Below are 21,097 nucleotides of genomic sequence, written 5' to 3'. Positions count from 1 at the left end.
GTATTCATCCTCTATGTTGCTTATTTTTTTCAATATATTATTGGCATTTTTAGGTCACCTGAGTAAACTCAGATGACCTATTGCTATCTGTTTTCGTCGTTCGTCGTACGTCGTGCGTTAACATTTGAACATTTTTAGCTTCTTCTCTGAAACCAATGAACCAATTTCAACCAAATTTGGCACATAGCATCTATCGGTAAAGGGGAACAAAAATTGTGAATTTCGTGGTCCCTGCCCCCCTAGGGCCTGGGTATGGGGACAAAAACCACTAAAATTAGCGCAATTTTTAAAAAAAAATTATTTTTTACTCCTGGACATCTAGCAATTAAACTGTTGGTATAATTGTAATCAGCACTGAGTCCTCTACCAAAATTGTGAAATTCATGGCCCCAGGGTCAGGGGTTCTAGTGCTAGGGCGGGGCTAAACAGGTTATATAGTGAAAATGCATTATTTCTTTGAAATTCTTCTTTTCTGTTTGTGGGCATTGAATAAACTAATCAAGTGCATAGGTAAGTTGAAAATGGCCGCCTTTTCCAAAATTGTGAATTTCATGGCCCCAGGGTCAGGGGTTCTAGTGCTAGGGCGGAGCTATATAATTACATAGTGAAAATGCATAAATTCTTTGAAATACTTCTTCTATGTTTGTGGGCATTTAAAATAAACTAACCAAGTGCATGGTTATGTTGAATAAGACTGCCTCTTCTCAAATTGTGGACTTAATGGCCGCAGGGTCAGGGGTTCTAGTGGTAGCGTGGGGCTATATAGATTGTATAGTGAAAATGCAAAAATTCTTTGAAATTCTTCTCCTCTGTTCATTGGCATTAGATAATCTAAGCAAGTGCATGGCTATGTTGAATAAGGCTGCCTCTTCCAAAATTGTAAACTTCATGGCCCCAGGGTCAGGGGTTCTAGTGCTAGGGCGGGGCTATATAGATTATATAGTAAAAATGAATTGAATTGTTTCTTTGAAAATCTTCATCTTTGCTCCTGAGTATTAAATAAACTTACCAAGTACATAGTTATTTTGTATAAGGCTACCTCTTCCAAAATTGTGAATTTCATGGCCCCTGGGTTGGGGGTTCTGGTGTTAGGGCGGGGCTTTATTGAATATATAGTGAAAATGCATAAATTCTTTAAAACTCGTCTTTTCTGCACCTGAGTATTTACCCAATGAACTATGTACGTAGTTATGAGGAGGAAGGATTAGAGATTATTGTGTAAGGGAGGAGGGGGCTCTAATGTTTATATAGTGAAAATGCTTGAATTCTTTGAAAATATGTACCTTTGTTATTGGGTACAATGCTTCTTCCAAAAAAAATGATTAATTCCCTGTCCCCTGGTACAGAGGTACTTAGAAGGGAGGGGGGGGGGGGTAACATAATCTGAAATAATATAATGCTTTGAAGTCTGCACTTTAGTATTAATCAACAGCATGATGAAATAAAATTTTTTTTAAAATTCCAATATTTTTAAAGATGTGGCACCAGGGTCAGTGGTTCCTGTGGGATGGGGAGCTCAACTGTGGACCCTGACCCTGAAATTCACTAAAAGTGGATATGCATTTTCTCTTTGTAACTCTGATCTACCTTTGGCTTTTAAGTAACCAGAGTAAGCATGCTAAGTGTATAATTATGATCAGCAATGGTGCCTCTTTCAAAATTGAGAATTTCATGGCCTCTAGTTTAAAACATGAATCAAATTCAATTGTTGGAAAGTTGTAGCATGATACTCAGGTGACCTATAAGGCCCATGGGCCTCTTGTTATAAAATTCAAGAGGTACATGTACATCAAAATTCTAAAAACTGTTGGCGAACAACGCGGCCAAAGTGAGAAAGGTTTGCTTTATGAACCATGGGCCTCGTATTTACTATTCTTCTATAATTGTTGAAAAGAAATCATAATTCATTATTATAATTATGTTTCATTCTTTTTTTCATATAAATTTTTTATATTTTATAATAAAAGAGATATTAGTATTTTATCTGGGACGGTCCGTTTCTGATAACACTGAAAGAGTAATTATCTTTTTTTTATCATTTTATAAAAGAAGTATATGTAAATGTGTGTGTGTTTTATTTTATTTTTAGCTCACCTGAGCTGAAGGCTCAAGTGAGCTTTTCTGATCAAAATTTGTCCGTTGTCTGTCGTTGTCGTTGTTGTCGTTGTCGTTGTCGTAAACTTTTCACATTTTCATCTTCTTCTCAAGAACCACTGGGCCAATTTCAACCAAACATGGCACAAAGTATCCTTGGGTGAAGGGGACTCAAGTTTGTTCAAATGAAGGGCCACGCCCTTTTCCAAGGGGAGATAATCATGAATTTGTTAAAAATTAATGGCATTTTTAAAAAATCTTCTTCTCCAGAACCGCTGGGCCAGGAAAGATCATGAGAAAGCATCCTTAGGTAGTGTAGATTCAAGTTTGTTCAAATCATGACCCCCAGGGCAAGGGTGGGGCCAAAATGGCCGACCCAAATTTTACATAGGAATATATAGGAAAAATCTTTAAAAATCTTCTTCTCCAGAACCACTGGGCCAGGAATGATGAAACTCATGTGGAGTCATCCTCAGGTAGTGTAGATTCAAGTTTGTTCAAATCATGACCCCCGGGGCAAGGGTGGGGCCAAAATGGTCGACCGAAATTTTACATAGGAATATATAGGAAAAATCTTTAAAAATCTTCTTCTCCAGAACCACTGGGCCAGGAAAGATGAAACTCATGTGGAATCATCCTCTATTAGTGTAGATTCAAGTTTGTTCAAATCATGACCCCCGGGGCAAGGGTGGGGCCAAAATGGCCGACCCAAATTTTATATAGGAATATATAGGAAAAATCTTTAAAAATCTTCTTCTCAACAACCACTGGGCCAGGAAAGATGAAACTCATGTGGAATCATCCTCAGGTAGTGTAGATTCAAGTTTGTTCAAATCATGACCCCCAGGGCAAGGGTGGGGCCAAAATGGTCGACCCAAGTTTTACATCGGAATATATAGGAAAAATCTTAAAAAATCTTCTCCAGAACCACTGGGCCAGGAAAGATGAAACTCATGTGGAATCATCCTCAGGTAGTGTAGGTTCAAGTTTATTCAAATCATGACCCCCGGGGCTAGGGTGGGGCCAAAATGGCCGACCCAAGTTTTACAAAGGGATATATAGGGAAACCTTTTAAAATCTTCTTTTCAAGTACTTCAAAGCTATGATTAGTGATATTTATATGGAATCATCCTCAGGTAGTGTAGATTCAAGTTTGTTCAAATGATGAATGCCTGGAGGGGGTGGGGGGAGTAAATTCAAGCCTGATGTGCTCAGGTGAGCTCTGTGGCCCCTGGACCTCTTGTTTTAATGAACGTTTGATTATTTTCATGTAAATATTGTATAAGCATCAATTGATTATTTAAAATAATTTTAAATATGCTATTCATACACATGAACAATGTTTCAGATTAATCTGGAGAATCTAATTGTTGCCGGTAAAAGCAGGGCTTCCAATATAATATATACTCTTGTTTACACGTAACAAAGTCCTGAAATGTACTCTGTTTAATTAAGATTTTTTTCGAGTATTTGTGAAAATGAAAAAAAGATAATAAAATAGATTTGTTAATGTCCATTTCCTTCTGTTCCATTTACTGAAATTAATCTTTCAGTTCCTCTTCAACATGCAGTTTGATGACTGATACCGTGAGGGCAAACATAAATCAATATTTCAAATAAATATAGAGTTTATAATAGATAAATTTAGAAATATCATAAAGAAACCAATTTTTCAACACTATTTGAATAAAAATTGTTATATGGAGGTGTTATTATTAAAGCCAAAATCTATAAATAATTGGGCAGTTCGTATTGCCATCAGTTCTCCAGTTTTTTGGTCTTTGGCCCAGGAAAAACTAACTTTAATCATATATTCATATTTGAATTTAACTACATTGTATGTAACTTTTTTGGAAAAATTTTTATTCTTTCATGTGATTTTTGGTATTTTGTTTTTGTTTTTGTTTTTGTTGTTTTTTTTTTTTTTTTTTTATGCATGTCGTTTTAAAAGATATTTGTTTATTATATATTTCTTTGAAATTTCATATTTGTTAGTTTGAGAAGTAGAGTCCCCGTTTTCGTGAATGTTGCAGGATAAACGCTTCGTTAAAATATTAAAACTGAGGCGTTCTCATGAGCCGAAATTTCTACATTTCAAACAGAATTTAATTTCCAGACCGAAGCGGTTAAAATGCATCATTTATGATAACAAGAATTTAAATTGTATTTTTAAATGTACAGTAACAAAATAAGTTATATTTCATCGTTTTATCATTAAATCATGGAGTTTAAATGATGTTAAGTTCTTGAAAAAGCCCCGCTTAGCAATTCAGGATCTTTTGGTTTTCATACCTTTATATTTACATTTGCTGTGTTTTTCTCAAGTCGACTGTGAGCTTGATTTGAATACCATTTTCTTGTTTACTCACGCGTATGAATATGCACGGAAAATGTGCGCTTATGTGAAGTCACATTGAAACTAAACAGAAGTTGGTAAATTTAAAAAAAGATATAGGCCAGCGAGTGCGTTTAGACATGTAAACTGTAAACTTGAGGAATGTTCATGTGGATACATTGTAATTGGTGTGCAAATCACACAAGACTTGAACGTAGGCATGCTTTTTTATGATACGCAAGTGATTTACACACAGAACTGTTTCCATTAAGAAAGAGGATTTTCTATTCGTGTCCTCTTTTTTGAATTCAAAATGAAAAATGAAGACAATGCAATTTCAGCAATCAACATTTTTTTCTAATTCATTGCCATTATTGAATACATTGAGAATTGGTGAGAACACCAATTTTTATGTTAAAACAGACAAATTATTAATCGGTTTTCTATATAAACAGTCAAAAATTGGTGAAAGCACCAATTTGAATTATCAATAACTTCAAAAGGTGATTGATCTTGGTGGTTCCACCACGAAAACAAGAGTGAATTTAAAATACTTCATTCTCTAGTTAATTCTACAAATAAGTGAACTAACTATACAACAACTTGGTGGGTCCACCAAAAATACGAAGACGAATGCCTAAGATTACATAAAATAGATATAGCAAGTGTATTTTATCAGTAGTGGGGATTTTGGTGGTTCCATCAAAAAAATTGAATGTAGTGAAATTCCCGATAACATTTTAAAAATGACGTTGGTGAATCCACCAGTTTTAAAATACTGAAACAAGTCATTGAGAGAAACTGAGTTGTAGAACCACATAAAAAACGTCCTTTATACAGAGTCGATGCACTCACCAAAATGCAAAAATTCAACTAACAACACATTCATAAATTTTTCTCACAAATACTTGGTGGAGCCCACCAAAAATACAAATTGAAATTCACAAGAATGATTAAATGATACACTGTCAAGATTACCTTGTATTCACTAACAGTGGGCAGTTTGGTGGATCCACCAAAGACACTAAAATCAAATTTAAAGGCAATCATAATTTTCTTGTAAAATAACTAAGCGACACTTACTTAATACATTTATGTACACAAGAACAAAAACCTGGTGGGTCCACCAGAAAATTCGAAAATCTTCATTCCCAAGTCCCCTTACAAGGGGAGATAATCAAGAAAAGACAAAAATGGGGTGGGGTGACTAAAAAATCTTCTCAAGAACCACTGGGCCAGGAAAGCTGAAACTTATGTGGGAGCATCCTTGGGTAGTGTAGATATTAAATTGTTAAAATCATGACCCCTGGGGCTAGGGCGGGGCCACAATAGGGAATCCAAGTTTTTTATAGAAATATATAGAACAAATCTTTAAAAATCTTCTTCTCAAGAACCACTGGGCCAGAAAAGCTGAAACTTATGTGGAAGCATCCTTGGGTAGTGTAGATATTAAATTGTTAAAATCATGACCCCCAGGGGTAGGGCGGGGCCACAATAGGGAATTTAAGTTTTACATAGAAATATATAGAACAAATCTTTAAAAATCTTCTTCTCAAGTACCACTGGTCCAGGAAAGCTGAAACTTATGTGGAAGCATCCTTGGGTAGTGTTAATATTAAATTGTTAAAATCATGACCCCCGGGGGTAGGGCGGGGCCACAATAGGGAATCCAAGTTTTACATAGGAATATATGGAACAAATCTTTAAAAAATCTTCTTCTCAAGTACCACTGGTCCAGGAAAGCTGAAACTTATGTAGTAGCATCCTTGGGTAGTGTAGATATTAAATTGTTAAAATCATGACCCCCAGGGATAGGGCGGGGCCACAATAGGGAATCCAAGTTTTACATAGAAATATATATGAAAAAACTTTAAAAATCTTCTTCTCAAGAACCAGTGGGCCAGGAAAGCTGAAACTTATGTAGTAGCATCCTTGGGTAGTGTAGATATTAAATTGTTAAAATCATGACCCCCGGGGGTAGGATGGGGCCACAATAGGGAATCCAAGTTTTACATAGAAATATATGGAACAAATCTTTAAAAATCTTCTTCTCAAGAATCACTGGGCCAGGAAAGCTGAAACTTATGTGGAAGCATCCTTGAGAAGTGTAGATTCTAAAGTTTTCAAATAAAAAAGGGAAGGGGGTTGTTGGGCATGATAGGTATAGCAAGAGGGGGAATCTGGTAAAGATCTGCATCACCCAAGTTACTCAGGTGAGCGATGTGGCCCATGGGCCTCTTGTTTATATGTAACATAAAATTCTACAGAAATTCAAATATTAAAACTACTTCAAAACAAGATGTGTTTGTGAAACACTATGCACCAGGTGGCAACAAATTCAAACAAGTTTTTTAAGCATATAGGTCACAGTCAAGGTAACAAGGTCATTGGCCTTGGTGTCATTTGAAAGAGCTTAATTAGTGGAGTATGCAAATCAAGTATGAAGTCTCTATCTTTAATGGTACAATGGCGAAAGTTCAAAGTGGTATTTATAGCATTAAAGTCACGGTAAAGGTCAAAAGTTCACTGGCCTTGGTGTCTTTTGAAAGAGCATAATTAGTGAAGAAGGCTTTCCAAATATGATTTCTCTATCTTTAATGTATCAAAAGTTAAGACGAAAGTTCAGAAAAAGCTATTTAAAGCATATAGGTCACAGTCAAGGTCACAAGGTCATTGACCTCAGAGTCTTTTGAAAGAATTTAATTAGTGGAGTAGGCATATTAAATATGAAGTCTGTATCTCTCATGGTTCAAAAGTTATGGTGGAGGTTAAAGTTGACAACAGACAAACAGATACAGTACCGACCAGACCCAACCTGACACAAAGCAGTCCCAGAGCAGTCCCGGGGACTGCTTTCTGGGACTGCTAAAGCAGTCCGGCAGCAGTCCCACAGCGGTCCCAGAGCAGTCCCACAGCAGTCCCAGAGCGGCCCCAGCATTCCCAGCCGTCCCAGAGAGCAGTCCCAGCAGTCCCAGAAAGCAGTCCCAGCAGTCCCAGAGGGCTGGGTTTATTAATTTAATGGGAGGAGCTAACTCAGAAATGAGATTTCCAATATACAATGGAACTATAAAAGGCTGTAGAAATTGATTCTGTGTAGTATGCGAAGGTCATTTATGAACAGTACGCGCATAGAAACAAATTGAAATAATATTAATTGAAGGAAGAAGGCTTTCACACTTACATGTACATGTATAAAAAAAATAAACTGAACATGAATATTACACCAGACCAGTCCCAAATTAAAATTAATTAGAGTTAAAATTTATTATTTATTAATTAAAATTAATCACAATTATATCTGGTATATTAATAATTCGATTTCTTTATTTTCTGTGATTATTACTAGTACTGTTTCCCATATTTATTTTTTATACAGAAAATTAAACGTGAATTAATTATTTTCCACCAGGATTAGCTTTAAATAGATCTTATTGTTATATGGCCAATTTCCATACTAACGGGATACTCTACTAAATTTTCTTAAGTATAGGGGCTTTTAAAAAATTCTTTGTTAATTTTGCCAAGTATTATTTTTCAGTCATGATTATTTTTACTGACATGTCAATTTAATTATTTTAAATTTCTCTATCTCTATAATACTGTGCTTTAAGTTTTAAGTGCTTTATTTGTAAATGTTAGAGTGTACATTATGTACATCTGTAAATTACCAGAATGGAAGCTTCAGATTATGTTCAAAATTAATTAATCCTGAAAGAAATTCATACACATTTCATTTATCGATTTTATTTTTGCCTTACATAGATTGAAATTAGGGTCATTGTTGACCAGTATGTTCAATGAAGTGAAACGCTGATATGTATACACAAATAACATGCACTGATTTTCTGCCCAAAGGCGATTGAAACCGCGAGTGTTGATACCATTTTTATACACATTAATCGGTCAGGTAAACACAAGCAGAACAAAAAAAGAAATAAATCACAATTCCCGGTATTTTCAACTGTTTATTTTTAAAATTAATGTACTCTTTGAATAACTTGTTTTATAAATTAAAAACTACATGTACAGGTAATTCATTAAGAATTTCCCCAGTGATTATCCACATTGTTTATGTTATTAATGGAAGAATTGTAGCATTAATTTATTATTTTTATTTCATAGTCATTTAATAAAGTGTGAGGTTTCTACTTGAGGGTTAAAACATGTTCCTTTTTCAATTAAAAATCTTATATCTAACTGTAATAATTATTTTTAAATAGACTAGTACCAATGCAAATTTTTAGTATTTAATTTTACATTAAATACCCCCGTAATAAAAAGGCCTACGTTTTGATATTTTTTTTCTCATAAACCTTATCTTATATTTAGGGGAAAATATTAATCTTCTCCTGACTTCCTTATTTTACAACTTTATTTTTTAAAACTTTATTCTAAACTACATTTGTGTAAATATACAGTCTAAGTAAATATTAATTAACTATAATAATCTCTTCTTATTAAAAGATTGTAAGAAATCCTCGCTTTTTAAACAGTTTAAACTCATCTCTGCTGCAAGTAAACAAAACAACAGGGGGCCTGCAAATTCAGAATACACAAGGGGGCGGAGCTATCATGTCACTCAGAACCTTTTTTCACACATGAGTGAACAAAGCAGTCCCAGAAAGCAGTCCCAGGAACAGCTGGGTGTGCTGGGTCTGCTTTTTAGAGCAGTCCCACAGCAGTCCCAGAGCAGTCCCACAGCGGTCCCAGAGCAGTCCCACAGCAGTCCCAGAGCGGTCCCAAAGCAGTCCCGGGGACTGCTTTCTGGGACTGCTTGGGTGTCAGGTTGGGTGTGGTCGGTACTGTATAGAAACAGGATAAAAACCAGATGTGTTTGTGAACATTATGCGCCCGGCGGCAACAAAGCTCAAACAAGAGGCCCATGGGCCTTATAGGTCACCTGACCATTATGCAACAACTTTCCAGTGATTGAATTTGATTCATATTTTAAGCCAGATGCTATGGCATTCACAATTTTGAAAGAGCTGGAAGTCCATTGGTCATCATAACTATACACTTAGCAGTTGCTTAGTTTGGTTACTTAATACCCATAGGCAGGGTAGGGGAACAAAACAAGAGGCCCACGGGCCTTATAGGTCACCTGAGAATTATGCAACAACTTTCCAGTTATTGAATTTGATTCATGTTTTAACTTAAGCCAGATGATATATGGCATTCACAATTTTGAAAGAGGCGCCATTGATCATCATAAAAATACACTTAGCAGTTGCTTAGCTTGGTTACTGAATACCCATACACAGGGTAGGGGAACAAAAATGCATTCCAACTAATCAGTAATATTCAGCAATAATCAGTAGTGCCCCTAACACTGTGCCATAAACCCCTGACCCTAGGTCCACACATTGCACAAATTTTAAAAAGGCACCCTTAAAATTGCCTTTCAAAAAATAAATGTTTTATAAATACAAAGCAGCAGATTTCAAACAATTAATTCATTTTTTCAGTATATAAGTAACCCCCCCCCCACACCCCTGACCCTGGGGCCTTGAAATTCACAACTCTGCAAGATTAGGGCCCTTGCTAATCATAACTATATAGGTAGTTCATCTGCTTCATACCCAGAGACAGAGAAGAAAATTTTGAAAGATTTAATGAATTTTCACTATACATGTATAATCAATAGAGCCCCGCCCTAACACCAGAACCCCTGACCCTGGGACCATAAAATTCACAATTTTGGTTGAGGCACTCTTGCTTATCATAACTATGCACTTAATTAGTTTATTTAATACCTAGGAGCAGAGAAGAAGATTTTCAAAGAATTCATGTATTTTCACCATATAATCAATAGAGCCCCGCCCTAACACCAGAACCCCTGACCCTGGGACCATAAAATTCACAATTTTCGTAGAGGCACTCTTGCTAATCATAACTATGTTCTCAGTTGGTTTATTTAATACCCAGGAGCAGAGAAGAAGATTTTCAAAGAATTCATGTATTTTCACTATATAATCAATAGAGCCCCGCCCTAACACCAGAACCCCTGACCCTGGGACCATAAAATTCACAATTTTCGTAGAGGCACTCTTGCTAATCATAACTATGTTCTTAGTTGGTTTATTTAATACCCAGGAGCAGAGAAGAAGATTTTCAAAGAAATAATGCATTTTCACTATATACTTATTTAGCCCCGCCCTAGCACTAGAACCCCTGACCCCAGGGCCATAAATTTCACAATTTTGGTAGAGGACTTAATGCTGATTATAATTCAGGAGTAAAGAAGAAGATTTTTAAAGATTGCATTAATTTTAGTGGTTTTGGCCTCACCCCTCCGGCCCCAGGGGGGCAGGTATCATGAATTTCATAATTTCTGTTCCACTTCACCCACAGATGCTTTATGCCAAATTTGGTTGAAATTGGTTCAGTGGTTGCAGAGAAGAAGCTGAAAATGTTCAAAAGTTAACGCACAACGCACGACGACGGACGAAAACGGATAGCAATAGGTCACCTGAGTTCACTCAGGTGACCTAAAAATCTATTTTTAGCATATTGGTCACAGGCAAGGTCACAAGTTCATTGACCTTGGTGTCGTTGGAAAGAACTTAATCGGTGGAGTATGCATACCAAATATGAATTTCCTATCTCCTATGGTTAAAAAGTTAAGGTAAAAAGTGTAAAAAGCTATTTTTAGCATATAGGTCACAGTCAAGGCCACAAGATCATTGACCTTGATGTCATTTGAAAGGACTTTATTAATGGAGTAAGTATATCAAATATGAAGTCCCTATCTCCTATGGTTCAAAAGTTATGACAAACAGTGGAAAAAAAATATTTTTAGCATATAGGTCACAGTCAACGTCACAAGGTCATTCACCTTGATGTCATTTGAAAGGACTTTATAAATGGAGTAAGTATACCAAATATGAAGTCCGTATGTCCTATGGTTCAAAAGTTATGACAAACAGTGGAAAAAACTATTTTTAGCATATAGGTCACAGTCAAGGTCACAAGGTCATTGACCTTGATGTCATTTGAAAGGACTTTATTAGTAGAGTATGCATACCAAATATGAAGTCCCTATGTCCTATGGTTCAAAAGTTATGGCGAAGGTTAAAGTTGACAACAGACAGAAGGACAAACAGACAAACAGACAGGACAAAAACAATATACGCCGGGGATCTATCGATCTGGGCACATAACAATAGACAATAATTCACTTATTTTATGGTTGTGTATATTTTAAAATATTACTGAATTTTGGAATGAATTTGTACAATGGTTTAGTGTCATAGAAAAAGATTGCAAACTATCAAAAGAATTGTTTTACTTGGTAATATAGAAGGAAGTTGGCTAGAAAATTTTCTCTTAGTAGTTGCAAAAAAGTTCATTTCGTATTCAAGATCACAAGACAGAAAGCCATTATTTATTGATGCAGTAAGGTTATTCAAGTATTACAGAAACATAGAAAATTATTGTGAAAAAGTTTTTCAATGTAAGGACAAAATACTCAGTAAATGGGTCCTGTATGATGTGTACAACAAGTGATGAAAAAATCAAAATTGTACTTTTTTGTTAATTTATATCTACACATTTTGGTACATCTGTTTTGTTTTTGGATAAATTGTATGTTTAACTCTCATATGTTTACATATATGTACATTTATATTATGCCCCCCTTCGAAGAAAGGAGGGCATATTGCTTTGCTGCTGTCTGTCAGTCCATTTAGTTTCCATTCATTTTCTTCACAACCATTGCACTGAAATGAAATTTGGTATTCAGCCTTACAGGTAAATATCAGATGAATATCTAGGTCAAGTTCAGTTTTGGGTAAGATCATCGCGCCATTTTTGACAGTTATGCCCCTTGGATTTAGAAAAATTCCAATTACTTGCAGTTTCCGTTCATTTCCTTTGCAGAGGTTGCACATAGTGAAATGCAATTTAGTATACAGATTTATCAGATGAATATCTAGGTCAAGTTCTCTTTTTAATATGATCGCACCATTTTTGACAGAGTTATGCCCTTTTGGACTTAGATAAAAATTCCAATGTGGGGGGAGGAGGGCATAAGTGTTTTACAAACATCTCATTATTTTTCAGTTTAGAAAGTGCACTGTGTGAGTGTGTGCAATTGTGGTGGTGAGTGGGTGAAAATTGTCTTGTGTTTGTACAGTGTATATATGAATATAGAAAAAGCTTCAAAATAAAGCATTTTAAAAAAAGTTTTGGAAAGTATGGCATTCATATACCAGTACTCAGAAATGCTAAATAAAATGCTTCGTAGAAGAAAAAAAATAATTAAAACTACCAATCAAATACGTATTAAATGTAAATCTTTTAAGATGAAGGTTTTGCTTTGTCAGATTCTTTGCTTATAGGACACTTACCTTTAATAATGTAATGACAGGTGAGGCACGTGGCTGGTCTTCTTGCTGGATCAGTTCTTAATTAAAACCATCCAGTATTGTCCTAAGATTGCCAGATGTACAGACAAAACCTGTAATTTAGCAAGCTTCTTTAACATGTCATTTGAATTATTACATAGGCATAGTTGTAAGTGCAACTGATAATAATGTAGGACTAAGGTGCCTGACAAATAATGAGTTATAAATCTTACAAATACCCATTTATTTGATACAAATCTTAGCTTTCTTCATTAAATTTTATCAATGATTTTACAAGAAAATCAGAATAAAAATTGTCTTTTTATACATAAAAATTATTTTCATTTAAAATTTTTTTATTTTAAAATATTTGTTGCTTTTTCATATTTAGGGTATCCTTCCTAGGCCAACAATAAATAATGATTTGTTTGATGTACTCTGACCGACCTGTTAAAATAGCCCCTACCAATTTGAAATCATTTTTTGGGGGCACTTTAAATATTTTACCCCCCCCCTTAATTTCCATAGATGTTTTAAAGATAAGGTATCATATTTTTTTAGGATGCTTTTTAATTTATAAATACAAAGTCTTTCTAACTAAATGAAAACATTAACAGATTTCTGAGTCTGTGGTTTTAAATATGACAGTTATCAATTTATTCAATACTGTAAGGCATAAAAAAAAACTAGAAATATGTCCACAGGACAGGAATGCTCATCTTGAAAAATGTTACAGTTGAATTGCTTACATCTGTATGTATCAGCAAATGAAGTTTGACACTAATTTCAGAGATGCAAGGTCAAGGTCAAATAAAAGGTCAAGGTCAAGTTGATGCAGTTGAATTGCTTACATCAGAATGTATCACCATATGAAGTTTGACATTAATTTAGGAAAATTGAGGTCAAGGTCAAAAGAAAGGCCAAGGTCAAAAAATGTTTGTTTCAGTTGAAAAGCTCTCATCAGTATGGTAAGTTTGATACAGTAAATCTCGTTTAGTATGAACACGAATATTGCGAATTCACGGGTATAGGGAAGTCATCTTGGATTCCAAGCTATAAAATTTCAATGAATTTCTTATACGATTATAATGAATTATGGATATAGCGAAGTAATTTCATAGGTCCCAGCAACTTCGTTATAACCGAGTTTTGCTGCAACACCATCTTGAATGGTATGTTTAAAACAGAACTAAACACTAATTTAAGAAAAGTGAGGTCAAGGTGAAAGGACAGGTCAAGGACAAAAAATGTTGATGCAGTTGCATAGCTCTTATCAATATCTATCAGCAAAGTTTGATGAAATATCCTGTATAGTTTCTTTGAAACTAGGCTTTGAACTGAGCTTAACGCAAAGTGTGACGCAGGATAGAAAGACAGAAGACAGACATGACAAACACTATAAGCCCAGGCCATTATCATGGCGGGGCATAAAAAACTTTCGGTACCTACCGACCTACCTACCAACCTTGATAAAAGTGGGTAGTAGTACATAAAACAAATATATTTTTTAAGCTGGCCAGTTAATGACTAGTATATTAGTCATTTTGATATGCTATGTCTTATAAAAAATAAATTTATATATTTGTCTTATAACTTATTTTGTTGCATCAATTTCATACCTGTATTTGATTTGCATTGTTTTGGATGCTGATAATTCAGAGTCAGTTTAGTCTTAGGTGCTGCTGACTTTGGATCTCTTAGCAACTGCATCTTTTATCTGTGTTCCTGGTTCTCTTGTACCTCTGCTATAAATTAAGTTTTAGTGTATACAGTTGTGTAATATCAGTGAATAAATTGAACAGACAGATTGATTGATTGATTGTATATTGTTTATAGTTCCTCTCAAGAATTTTTCATTATATGGAAACACCAGTGGAGACTGGAGAGCTAAAAATTTTGTCCTATACTCAGCACTCAGGGCCATTGACTGATTGAGCAGGAAGGGATCTTTTTTTGTGCCAACACCTGACCTACTGCAACAAGGGGCCATGGTTATACTGTAACATCCCAACGACAGGTCTCCACATCCCACAGTGGGATTCAAACTCATGATGTAAGGATCATCACCTTATTTCGCAAGTCTACTAGAGCAGACACTCTAACCACTGTGCCATGCAGGCGATTTTGAACAGACAGAAAAATCCATAAACCATGTTCTATAAACAGGGTACATACTCTCTAAAGTGAGAAATATGGTCATCTAAATTTTATTTTATGCAGAGAGATGGCTAAATATATGAACATCTTATCCTTGTGAAATAGATCTAAATTGCTACAAGCATTAAATGCTCAAAAAAATAATCCACTGATACAAAGCAGGTTAAAATTTACTGGAAAAAAGTATATTAAAAAATTACCCAAACAAAAGTGATGCAGCCACAATATCATAAATATGACGTTGGTACCCATCAATGACAAAACTCCTCCTCTATAATCAGCTGAAAATAACATCTCAGATTCAATAGAAATCTGTTAAAAAATTAAGGCAAAAGATAATTTCGAAACTGTTTCATTCGGTTAAGAATAAAACACTTCATTTTAACTCAAAATAAACAAGAAATGGATGACACTGACATTTGTCATTGTTTGATTTGTTTACCTGTGTTTCGATCGAAATACGCTCGCACCCAATTTCTTATGGCATAATATTAAAACATCGTAAGTCGGACAACCCTTCGGCTTTGTAAAACTACTTAATTTTCCCCTGAAAGTTGTATGTAAACCAGAAACATGCTGAAGTGAAAATTATCGTAAAATCTCGCAAGTCACGTGACGAGACTTACAGACTCTGGACCGAATTTTCTCAGCTTTTGAAATAATAAATAAAAAGTTTACTTCCGGTAAAGGGAGAAGTCATTTCAAATGGAATTTAAATAAACATAATGAAGAGAGATATCTCTTTGCAATAAAGAGATATCTCTTTTTGCTTCAGAGATATCTCTTTTAGACCCTTTTGAAAGATATCTCTTTCACTTTGAGAGATATCTCTTAAGATAAACTTAGAGAGATATCTCTTTTACTTAAAGAGATATCTCTTAAACTTGGAAAGATATCTCTCTAAGTGAAAGAGATATCTCTCTAGGTGAAAGAGATATCTCTTTAGTTGAAAGAGATATCTCTTTAACAATCAGAGATATCTCTTTAACGTTCAGAGATAGCTTTTATCACGAAAGAGATATCTCTGAACGTTAAAGAGATATCTCTCAAAGAAAAAGAGATATCTCTCTAAGTATAAGAGATATCTCTCTAACTTTAAGAGATATCTCTTTCTTATAGAGATATCTCTTAAGAATAAGAGATATCTCTTTAAGTTGAGAGACATCTCTAATTTTTAAGAGATATCTCTCTAAAATGAGAGATATCTCTGTAATTTTCAGATGAAATTTATTTTCCGAATAAATAGTAAAAGGGCTTGCCATACGCTACAACTTAGTTAAAACTTTTTTTTTCATTTAAATTAGACATCATATATACACAGTAGATAATACATACAGGATTCGGAAACAAGTTGTAACAACTGATATTAATCAGTTTCCTTAAATTTTCTTTCAACTATAAATAAGCATTTGCCACAAGTTGACGGTAAAGAGAAAAAAAATTGTTCCATGCTCGATTAACGGCTTTTGAGCAGTGGGGGATCTTTTTCATGCCAGCACCTACTGTAACACGGAGCCTCGGTTTATACGGTCTCATTCGAAGGACCGGTCCCACGCTCAACAATAGGATTCGAACCGCGGTGTAAGGATTACATGTAGTTCATTACACCGCGACTCTAAAGCAGACGCTCCGAAACACTGCATCCGCCAAGCATGTAAGGTATATATTTCCCGTATATCAATCCCAGCTCTTTGCCTGAAAATGTAAACTACCCCCCTCCCCTTCCAAAACTACACACAAACAGTGTATCTTCCAACATCTTGCTTTTTTTTTTTTACATGTACAAGGAAACGAGATACCTACAGTTTACAATGTCCAAAAGGTGTAAATTCTTTTAATAAAACGCATTAAAAGCGTAAACAAAACTTTTCAACACTAACTGTACGCTTATCATTATGTAATTAGCAAAGGAAACAACTCTTTTTATTACAAGGTTTTTTTTTTCTCTATATCCTAGATATTTTAAGTAAATAAATAAATTACCAGCATAGTTATATACAATTTAACACAAATAACCGCAAACGCATGATCTATAATTACTATAGAGCATTGTGTGTATTAATCTAACGGAAAAAATAAAACACCAATAAATAGTACATGCGTATAAACCCCACTCCCTAAAACAACATTTTCAGGTGAAAAAAAGAGGGGGGGGGAGGTCAGCGTCGCCAGTCGATAAGATAGCACCAGGGAAGGTAAAGTCGGTCATATCTTTATGATTAAACAAATGCTAAATTGCATTCACAGCGACATGTTGTAGTTTTACAACTTCGTCTACTGGCGCTTACAGAGTGTACATCCTCCCAGCCCTTCACAATGTTAAAAAACAAAATCCCCCGAAAATTGAAAAGCGGGAGGGTTTATAGTAATCGGTATATCCGTCCGTCTGTTACGCTTTGGGGTACCCACCTCTATCCTCAACTACTCCCATACAACTGAATGAAATTTGATGAAACTTTCATAGACTCTTAAAGAGTCTTTATTAGATGTCGCCATTGTGCACCTTCTATTTTACTTTTTGATCCGACACATATTTTTGGTTTTCCACAGCAAAATATGGGTACTGTCATTATATTCATATTGAAGACGGGGTTATCATTTAGTGACCCATTGCTCACAGTACCTCTAGTTTCTTTTCAATTTTGATTTACATCTTATATTTTTCCCCGGATATTTGGAGTCTACATGAATATATATAATCGTAAATGCCCTTCTATGTTAAATGAAACTATATACAAGAGATACTGTACATTTACTGGGGACTTTGCAGATTAATTTGTTTTTCATTTTGACTACTCCTAATCAACTGTCAGACATCAATACTTGGGATGTCAATGAATAGGCAGAATTAGACTATCAGTCGAATGGACCGACGATATTATAACGAAACGACATCTGAACATTGAATAAATGCAAGAAACGGAGGTGATCATGAAATTCTCATCTTAAAATGCATGAACAAGAAACATTGACACAAGCGTAAAAAATCGACCGCAGACTAGTCAATTCTTCCTTTCATGAAGCAATTAGAAACTGAGACATTAAACAGTTGCATGCGACATCGAAGGAAGTTTTCCATACGTAAAATACATGTACATTATTTACATGTATAAGCAAACTTACCCATAGTTCTCTGCGTCTCCGCACTCAGTTTGGCACAAATGAATTCGAACTCTGGCGAAAGTTTGATGTTTAAGTATAGTTTCTACATTAAAAGCTTAAAACTAAAGTTTACACTTATCTATAGAGGTTTTACTTTAATAAAAACGCAACACATATGTTGGAATCCTAGCTCTCTCTTAGAGGATGTTAAAACCCCAAAACTCTCTCCAGATTCCTCACTACATTTCTTCTCTTTCAGTTTCTGGTGTTGGGATGTAGAGGTTATGCTATTTTGTAATTTTTGCATTTAACGGGTGGCAGTAATTAAATACAAAATTTACAACATGACAATTTGTAAATTTTGTATTTACTGCCACCTGGTATATTCAAAATTTACAACATGACAGTTAAAGCCTTAGTGCATTGTAAAACGCGCTTTATTCTCGTCTGATGGAGCAAAATCTCGTAATATTCTGTCTTTTAATAAATTAACATTTTATCATATTGAACATTTTTTTGAAAGTACAGTATTTACCAACCAAAATAATAAATTCTCATTTACTGGCCTTTTTGCAGCCTGATGGACCTGTCTGCTCTATAAATTTAGGTTTAAGTTTTTGCATATGCATGGGATTAAGGTGGGAGAAGTAATTCATAGTTAAAGTTTCAATATGCATGAAAGAGATTTTAAAAATGTTTTTTCTTATTATAAATTACGACAAACACATCTTTAAAAATACATATGTCTTTCATATTTAATATATAAAGTTGCTAAGCATTTACTATCGAAAAAAAAAGACCTATCGAAAAAGGTTCCTGTTTTCGAACATGAAATTTTACTCATCGCATAAAAACGTAAGTTACACAGTTTGGGTTTAAAATTCATTAATACAAATTTAAATCTATTTTTGCTGATAGGTCATTCATATGTCTGATTTCAATTCATATTTTATGCAGCCAACTGTTACTAAAGGAATTGATAAAGTATGAAATTTTGGGTATCGATTTTGTTCGATTCTTATCCGACTAGAAGCTTTCCGTAAATTATTCGCCACTATAGTCTCCATCATTCATACGCATTTCTTTTTATCAACAAATCGAAGTGGTTTGATGACGAAGACATATTTCAATTGTAGACTTCATTTTTTCGCGGGCATTAAGTTATTTATTTGACTAGTACCATTTTTAAATATATTTAAAGCCTCTAGGAATTTCAAATGCTAGGATCACACAATATTGGCATAGCCGTGAAGTATTTAAAATTAGAAAATTTTTAATACAAAAATCTTGCATACTGAGTGGTAAGGACATTTTGATAGCCGGGGTTATCATCAATTGAGCATGCAGTATCTAACAATATCGCCTAAGGTATAGGGTGTTTACAATTCCCCTTTCCGATTTATTTTAATTATTTAATAAGCTTTCTAAAACACCGTGCTTTAAAATAAATTAATAAATGCTCCAAATAGTCGATTTCGAATAATGCGATCGAATGTTCGACTACGGAAAATAGATGCTTGTATTTAGATATCGCTACTTAATACTTCTACTTGAATGATAATTTAAACGGAGAGGAACTGTTATCACTCATTATAGATATTACAGTATTAAAAATATTTGTCTTTTTAATGACGTTGTCATGATGGGTGCCCTAATAAAAAAAAAAAACGTATAGGACTAAGGTTGTTTTAAGAGTGCCTAAAACCCATTAAATGGTATCTCAAATAGAGGGAATGTCATATGACCCTTGTGTCCCTCCCCTTGTTTTGGTTGTCAAATATCGTGCGATAAGCATGATCGATATTATGAGAATAAATGAAAATATTAATATTTGCTTATTGACAGCATTTATAATGTCCAATGTATTGTCAAATAGTGTTAAATAAAATAAAATACATAGCACAGTCATGATACACGAACAGAACTTAAATGTTTCCAAGGGCAATGTTTGTTATATCTTTTTAAATAAAGAATGCAAAAGATTAGACGAGTTATGTCCAGAGAAAAATTATAGAAATTTTATTGTTTTCATGTGCTATCTGTGAAACCGATTTCTTTCATCAGACAAAACATTCTAGGCAAGTGAATTAACTGCAAGAGAGATATGTTTTGGGAAGCGGGTTGGGGGAGTGGGGTCTGATTATGAAACATTGATGATTAATAGGTCTACGAACTTATTTCAAAAATATTTTTTATAATATCGTTTGATAATATATATAATCATATATCATATAATATGCTAGATTCATGCCCAATTGAATTGTACTGTAAATTAATTGTTTCATTGCGAAGTCACTATTTTTTTTATTTTCACTTATTTTATGTCCTTTATTCTCTTTCAGCAATAGGTGTAAATGATTTTTTTTAAATCCCGTGTAAATTCCATCAGTTAAAAGAGAGATCAATATTTAGAGCATTTCTTAATTTTTTTTTCAGGTTTCAATCATGTTAATTACTAAAAAACTGTCACCAATATTCTAAATATCAATTTTATAAAAAGAGAAAAAAGGTACTTTGTAAATTGTGTAATTAATTTCCTTTACATCTACCTATTTTCTCATTAGAAATTTTTATGCAGTGTGCATGGTCAATATTTATCATTTTATTAAAAGGCAATGTGAAGTAAATGGAAAAAAAAACAAAGAAAAGAAAGGGATTTAATCGAATTTAACTTTAAATATGGTAGAATCTGATGTCATTAAAGGGAAAATAAGTTTAAATTTTTTGTGATATAAAACTGGCAAACTCGAATAGAAATATATTATAGTACCACTCCCGACAGAATACACGGGACCATAAATACAAGTTAGTGAAATTATCGAGGCAGAAAGCCATAATATTATCTTGTTTGGATGATCGGGCCGTGTTAACCTGACCAGCTTCTTTCCAGCTGTTTTGCTCAACATGAAATACATAACCATGGAAGATGATAAACGGGAAATAGAATGTATCAATGTTATGCAATTTGGAAAATGCGCTTGTACGCTTCACATTACTCCTGTATTTGTAAAACATGTCAATACTGATACAGTATGGTAGTATTTAAGATAAAATTATGAAATAA

General features: G+C 34.3%; 1 long non-coding RNA gene across 1 annotated transcript; it reads right to left on the bottom strand.

Moving 5' to 3' along the window:
- Positions 1–12,809: 12,809 nt before the first annotated feature.
- LOC134275273 (uncharacterized) lies at positions 12,810–15,241 on the bottom strand. Its single transcript, XR_009993789.1, has 3 exons — positions 15,132–15,241; positions 14,394–14,519; positions 12,810–12,887 (listed from the first exon to the last, which is right to left on the bottom strand). It is a non-coding gene; the product is annotated as an uncharacterized LOC134275273 (long non-coding RNA).
- Between the last annotated feature and the right edge of the window lie 5,856 nt (positions 15,242–21,097).

The sequence above is a fragment of the Saccostrea cucullata genome, unplaced genomic scaffold (genome assembly GCF_032062105.1).
Source record: "Saccostrea cucullata isolate Sc308-1 unplaced genomic scaffold, CSIRO_AGI_Scuc_v1 ctg754, whole genome shotgun sequence".
In the NCBI taxonomy this organism is placed as follows: Eukaryota; Metazoa; Mollusca; class Bivalvia; order Ostreida; family Ostreidae; genus Saccostrea; species Saccostrea cuccullata.
The sequence above is the reverse complement of the archived record's forward strand: the minus strand, read 5'-3'. Positions and strand labels throughout refer to the sequence as shown.